The sequence below is a fragment of the Dermochelys coriacea genome, chromosome 3, assembly GCF_009764565.3.
Source record: "Dermochelys coriacea isolate rDerCor1 chromosome 3, rDerCor1.pri.v4, whole genome shotgun sequence".
NCBI lineage: Eukaryota > Metazoa > Chordata > Testudines > Dermochelyidae > Dermochelys > Dermochelys coriacea.
Genome location: NC_050070.1, coordinates 100,607,453 through 100,614,968, shown reverse-complemented (window position 1 = coordinate 100,614,968; position 7,516 = coordinate 100,607,453).

The following is a 7,516-nucleotide window of genomic DNA, read 5'->3' as shown; positions in this document are numbered from 1 at the left end:
CCATTGAAGTTAATAAAACTAATGTTCTCAACTTTACATAAACTCAATTGCTTTGCTGGATTGGATTCAAATTCTCAGGACCTTGCCAGACTGAAGCCATGAAGACTAATCCCAGGTGGTGTGGAGCACCTCCAACAAAGTACTGAGCACCCTCAACTATTTTGTAATTTCATGGGAGTTGAAGATCAGGATCATTTGCTTCAAATCCTGATACAGTAGAACCTTAGAGTTACAAACACCTCGGGAATGGAGGTTGTTCTTAACTCTAAATGTTCCTATCTCTGAACAAAATGTTATGGTTGTTCTTTCAAACGTTTACAACTGAACATTGACTTAATACAGCTTTGAAACTTTACTATGGAGAAGAAGAATGCTGCTTTCCCTTTTTTTTAGTAGTTTACATTTAATACAGTACTGTACTGTATTTCCCTTTTTTTTTTTTGATCTCTGCTGTTGCCTGATTGCATACTTCCGGTTCCAAATGAGGCATGTGGCTTAGCGGTCACTTCCTAGTTAAGGTGTTTGTATCTCTGAGACCCTACTGTAGTCTTATGAATAGCCCCATTGACTTCAAATCCTGTTCATCTTACAAGTAGTCTCATTAACTTTAAGAATAATGTTCAAGTCAATATGGTCTTTGCAGCAAGAATCTTATCTACATCCAGGATCATCAAGTGTCTAGTATTCTGTTGATATTATATCAATAAAAGGATTTGGCTTTACAACAGTTGTTGATCATGCCAAGCCTCAGCCTCCCTAGCAATAAGGGAGGCATTTCCCACAAAAGAAGAAAATTTAAAAACTTACCAACAAAAAAACCCACCTCCACAACTCTTTGCATATTCAGTTTTGTTATACTTCTTCTTAGACCATAAGCTCTTCAAGGCAAGGGCCAAGTCTGCCTCTGTATATTTGCAGTGTCTAGTACTGTGGGGTGGAGGGGTGTCTTGATCTTTATGATGGCCTTTCCAGCAGTAATAATATTAAATAAAAATAATAATTTTAAACTAATTGTTAAGAATTCCTTTTAGCTGTTTAACAGTGAAGCCTGTAGACATTCTGCTCTGTGCTGTGGCAATGAAGTGTGCTGAGGCAATGAAGTGTGCTGAGGCAATGAAGCCATTTTCTAACATCTAGAGATGGGAGGTTATCATATGACTAACAATAGTATGCATCCTAAAAAGACAAAGTGACAACATGCAGTCACCTGCACCTGGGTCTGAATAAAAAATAGTTACAAATGTAATAATCACATAGATAAATGCAGGATAAATCAAATTATCTTATCTATTGAGATACATTTTGTTGAGCTTATTGGCTATGTTGTTATTTTCTTTGGCATGGTATACAATATATCTGCTGATAATAGGCATATGAAAAAATGTATTTATCATTACTCTTTGACCACGTCATGGGGTGTACACCCCCACACTAGCCTGGAAAGGGTTAATGTGGCTCAGAAGGGTTAAGTAACCTGATAGGCCATACCTGAGGGAGAGTCAGTCTTGAAAGGAAAGCTCTGACTGAAGATGGAGCCCAGCTAGGCAATAGCAGGCAGAGCTAGTATAAGGTAAGCAGTGAGGGCAGAAGGAGACTGCGGTGTGAAAGCCAGTAGTCACTTAGAATGGGCAAGGAGGAGACCCAGGGGGAGAGCAGAAGCCCTGGATCCAGGACCTGAAGGAAGGTTTTACCCAGAACGGTGGTGGAGCAGAAGCCCAGTAGAGGTGGAATAGGCAAAGGTTCAGGGAGATGGCAGCAAGGTTTGGGATGGCGCAGACCTTGGCTGCTGATTTGAAGTTCCCTGAGATGGAATCCAGAGTGGAAGATGGAGGGCCTGAGTTCTCCTACCAGCCCCTGGGGAAGTGGCATAGCTTTGAATTGGAGGACTGCTGGGAACAGTACCCTGTCAACTACTCCAGTGACTTTGATATCCTGGAAGGGGAAAACTATAGTGACCTGGCCAGAGGGCCAAGCCACCATGAAGAAGCACCTGAGTGTTGCTGCTAGCAGGCTGGCTTACAGGACAACTGAAACAGTTGCTGGTAAAAAGCACTTTATTTCCCTTCCCACAGCCATATATACACAGCACTTGTTTATTCCTTTTCTGTTGTTTATCACCCAATGTTCCCAACGTTCTTATCTTTGGGTTCCATTATCTTGTTGTAGTGAAGACTCTCAGACACTGCTTAGATCATCAGTCCTCAGTTCAGCCAAAGTTTTCTGGCCTTGTCCTTTATCTCTTGTTACCTGCAGCCCCGCCTCTTGTTCTGCTCTTTTCCACTATTTGGTACACATTTCTAAAACATCTGATACTCAGTATTTCCCACATCTCCCCCTCTTTGTTTAAAAGCAGCTTGAATCATCCGTGACATTCCCCAATGCATACATTGAACTATACATGGACCACACAAACAAATTACACAAATACAGATACCAAATAACAAAAGGGTGTGCAACAACGATGTTATCCAAACAGGCCATCCAAATCCCGACAACCAATCCCAAATAGGGTTGGTCTCCTTTGTCAGCTTATGAATATTTTGTTCTAATTTTGCAAGTAATTCATGAACTGAGTGAGAATGATCTGACAAATTAAAACAACACATACCCTCAAAATCTTCACATCCGTGTCCATGTGCTAATAACAAAAAATCAATTGCAGCACGATTTTGTAAAACTGCATGGCGAATGCTATCTACATCGGTTAATAACACAGTTAATATTTCAGATGTTAAATTAAACTGTTTAATACTCCAACAAGCTAATTTCTCTAAATTAAAAGCATTTTCCGTAGTAGCAACACCAGGGGCAAGAAATGCTGCAAATACTTTATAAGGAGTGTCCCAAAATTTCACCGTATCCTTACAATCCGGAGTAAAATCTTCCAGTGCCCTTTTTGTACGATTTAATTGTAGGCTAAGTATTCTACGACTAGGGGCATAAAGTGTAAGCCTGCCCAAATAACATGGTCCGCCTATAGGGCAACTAGGAACACCTTGCCAGGCACGATTCCCGCAAATAAGGAAGGTACCCGGCGGTAGGGTCTTTGCAGACCCATTATTCCAAATTCCTTTAGGGGGTAGTTGAATACCTATATTAGCCCCACCAGCGTGACAATAATTGCCTACCACTAACAAAGCCACAGGAGTGAGATTTTGCACATTATGATACATTGACATATTCATCTTCCATCCATACTTGTAATATAATACAGGAAATTGCCCTCCAAACTCAATGCAACCCATCGAATAATTATTAGTATTATTAATTGTAGCTGGTAGGGACCCCAATAAGGTTAACTCTTGCGGGGGATTGTACAAAGATCGGTTTAATGAGTTTATAATAGTTCCCTGTAGAAGTTCCCAAGCCACTCCCGGGCATAATGCTCCTAGTGCTCCATTATACATTTTATAACAAGTAGCATTAATGTTAATATTATTATAATTACTTGATTGTAAAATAGTGTTATTATTTACATAACCTCGAAACCTTTCCAAATTTATACTAGGGTAACCAATAAGGCATGTGCTAAAGGGGTCTGTTGGTGTTGCCATTGATAAACAAAATGACGACTGCCCCGTCTGATTTGCCCATGTTACCCACACATTCTGACGTGGATCAATTCGAGTAGGGAGAGAAGAGGCCGGCCAAAGCAGCCATAGGGCTATCAACAGGAACTGCAGTTTCATCTTTTCCCAGGATCTCTATCCAGGGCCGCACCCACTTCGCAGGTATCCACCGAGGACCTACATCAAGGGAGATACAAGCATAACCCCGTCCCCAGGTTAGCAATTGTGCTGGCCCCTTCCATTGTTGAGAGGCATAGTCAAACCATTTCACCTTAGGTTTCTTCTGCTCATGTTCTATCCCAATACTTCCTAGATGTCTTTGCACTGGAACATGATTGTTATCAGCACTACTAGGTTGCAACCAATTAAGGACATATACTGCTTTAGCTAATCGCCCAGCTGGTGTCTGAACTACTGCATCCTGTCCCGTTTGTGCCTGCTTATCCAACATTCCTTTCAAAGTACCATGAGATCGCTCAATAATGGCCTGGCCTGTCGAATTGCCTGGCACCCCTGTTTTGTGTGTTACCCCCCACATTTGTAAAAAGGTTGCGGTGCGCCTGGCCACATACCCAGCTCCATTGTCTGTCTTTATCGATCGGGGCACCCCTAATGCAGCAAAACATGCCTGCCAATGTTTTATCACATCCTTGCTGCCTGTGGACACGTGGGGTGTAGCCCAGATAACTCCAGAGAAGGTGTCCACTGACACGTGGATGTATTTTTGCTTTCCGAATTCGTTATATTGGGTGACATCTGACTGCCATAATGTTAAAGCCTCTAGACCTCGGGGATTGACCCCGGCGGGAAAGGTAGGTGTCAACCTATTATATTCTGAGCAAGAGGCTACAATACTTCGGGTTTGGGATATAGGTAGAGAGAATTGTCGCGCTAGGGCTTTCGCAGATTGATGGAAAAATCCATGAGACAGGCGAGCTTGCTCAAATCGGTTGGGTACTACCACGGATCCCACCAGTGCATCCGCCTGATCGTTGCCCGTGCTTAAGTATCCAGGCAGGCCAGTATGGCTCCTTATATGGCCTATAAAGTATGGATACTTTCTTTCATTGAGTCGATGCCAAAGGCGCAAGAGTATCTGTTGCAATGCTGGATTATGAACCTTTCCCAGCATAGCTCTCTCCAACCTGTTTACTAACCCCACGGCATACTTAGAATCGCTCATCACGTTGAGCGATTCTTGGTTCCAGTGGTCAAATGCCAAAAGTATAGCTAGGAGTTCTAATATCTGTACCGACCCCTCGCTAATAACCTTCTTATGGGCCCAAGTATGTCCATCCCACCAGACTACCCCTGCTCTCCCTGTTCGCCCCGCCGCATCGGTAAATGCTGTTATTCCTGTCACTGGATTCTCCTGTTTCATAAGGTGTTTTTCCAACTGCAACGGGGAAGAAAACAGGCGGTGGGGAGGGTAATGACAACTCAATTGTCCCTGATAATTTGCTAGGGCAACAGCAAACACAGTGTTATACATCAACAGATGTGTGATCATCGTTTTTGAAAATGGCAACAAAATCTGATGTGGATCAAGTCCTGTCATTACAGTTACTCTTTTCCGTGCTTGCACTATTAGCATAGCTATTGCCTCAATTCTGGAAGTTACCGTTCGCACATTTTTACACAGTGGAAATATCCATTCTAAACCGACAAGGGGGTCTTTATCCCTTGTATCCCATTGAAATAATAGCGCTTCCAATACTGCATCTAAGCTAAAGACCGCTACCACGAGGGGTACGTTTTCCCGATATCTCCCGGAATAACCATCCCCCACCTTCTGCCCTATTCGTTGTAATGCTTGCTTCTGTAATACCGACAGTTGTCGTTTATCTCCCGGTGCTCTCCCCCCTTCTAATAAAGGAAGAAGAGGAAGTATATCCTGATTTGTGATGCCACAAAGGGGGCGAAGCCATTGCAGTTCACCTAGCAGTTTCTTGCATAATGACAGGTTTCAGAGTAGCAGCCGTGTTAGTCTAGCAGTTTCTGTGCATCATACAGTGTGTGAACATGAGGAGAGATTTTCAATTGTTGGGGGTGTACGGTGCAGTCAGTGAGCCGAAGTCCCAAATACAAAAAAGGGGCTTTAGTCTGAACCTTTTCTGGCGCCACAAACAGACCAGCTTCTGCTAACGTAAAGGTGATCTGCGTTATAACCATGGGTTCAAAAGCTACGGGTGCCGCAAATAAAAGATCATCCATGTAATGATATATTTTCCATTGGGGATACTTCATTCGGATTGGGCATATTGCCCATGCAACGAAGAGCTGGCAGATGGTAGGGGAATTTTTCATTCCTTGGGGCAAAACCTTCCATTGATACCGTACGGAAGGTGCTTCACGATTTACCATCGGAATAGAGAAAGCAAAGCGCTCTCTGTCTCGCGGTTGTAATGGAATAGTAAAATAACAATCCTTCAAGTCAATGATTAGTAATGGCCACCCCGAGGGGAGCATGGACGGGGCAGGTAAACCGGGCTGTAGAGCACCCATATCGACCATAATAGCATTAATGGCACGCAAATCTTGGAGTAAGCGCCATTTTCCTGATTTCTTTAGGATAGTGAATACAGGTGTATTCCATGGACTAACCAAGGGTTCTAGATGGTCAAGACGTACTTGCTCCTCTACTAGTTTTGTTAATGCGGCAAGTTTTTCTGTTGGCAGCGGCCACTGAGCAACCCAAATTGGCTCATCGGATTTCCATTCCAATGCCAGGGTTGGCTGCTCCTCAGCGGCCGCTAGTAGAAAGGGGGGGAGCTAATCACCACCCCCCATTGACTCAAACAATCCCTCCCCAATAACCAAATAGTTGTATCGACAAGGTAAGGGCGGACTGACCCCCTTAACGTATTATCGATTGCATCAGTAATGTCAATAAAAAATTCACTCAGCATGGGCTCACGCTGTCCGCCAATGCCCTGAAGAGGTGTGGTTACCGGTCAAAGTGGCCATGTCGCCGGCCAACCTTGCAGGGGCAACACCGTCACATCTGCCCCAGTATCGACAAGGACCTGATGCTCAAAAGAAGCACCATCTGGGCCTTTAAATTGAACTAATCTAGTGGGATGATCCCGTCCCACTGACAAAACAAATGCCGTTGTGAGTGGTGTGGGGTCTACCTGACTGGACGACCCGAAGCCCCCAGTTCCTCTTATCTGGGATGACTTTACAGGAACAATAGCACGAAAGGGTATTAATTGTGCAATTTTAGTTCCGGCCATTATTGTAATAGGCAGGCATATAGCTCGTACCATAATCCCTATGTTCCCTTTATAATCAGCATCAATTAGCCCAGGAAGTACAAAGAGCCCCTTAAGGGAAGAAGATGATCTGCCAATCAATAACGCACTTAGCCCATGCCCCAGCGGTCCAGAGGCCACGGAAGGGACAAGTTTTACTTCATCATTCTCTAATGTAAAGTCGGTGGCGGTGGCCAAATCAACTCTGGCACTGCCGGAAGTTGCCCCGCGGAGGCCATCCAAGCAGCCGGAGTATTGTTTGTCCTCACGCCCTGCCGGTTGGCGCTCCGCGAGGCGTTTCCCGACCCCGACAAAGGGGTCCCATCCTTTTTAAACCGGGAGTGACACTCAGTAGCTTTATGACCGAATTTTTCACATCGATTACACATCCCGGGAAATGGGGAGGGAAGTGCATTGTTTTGTGGCTGACCTCTTTTCTTTGGGCAATCCCGTTTTAAATGACCCATCTTCCCACACTGATAACACGCCCCCTCCCTTCCCTTTCGCCAATTCGGCTTGGAGGTATTCAAGGCTACCGCCAAGGCGTGTGCATGAATCTTCGCCTTATCCTCCTCCTCCACCAAGGGGGCACGAGTGCAGGCTTCAATCATTTCGACTAGGGAGGCCGATTTTGGTAAAGTCACCAAAATCTTCTTACACGTGGGATTAGCATTTTGAAGAGCTAAATCTAAT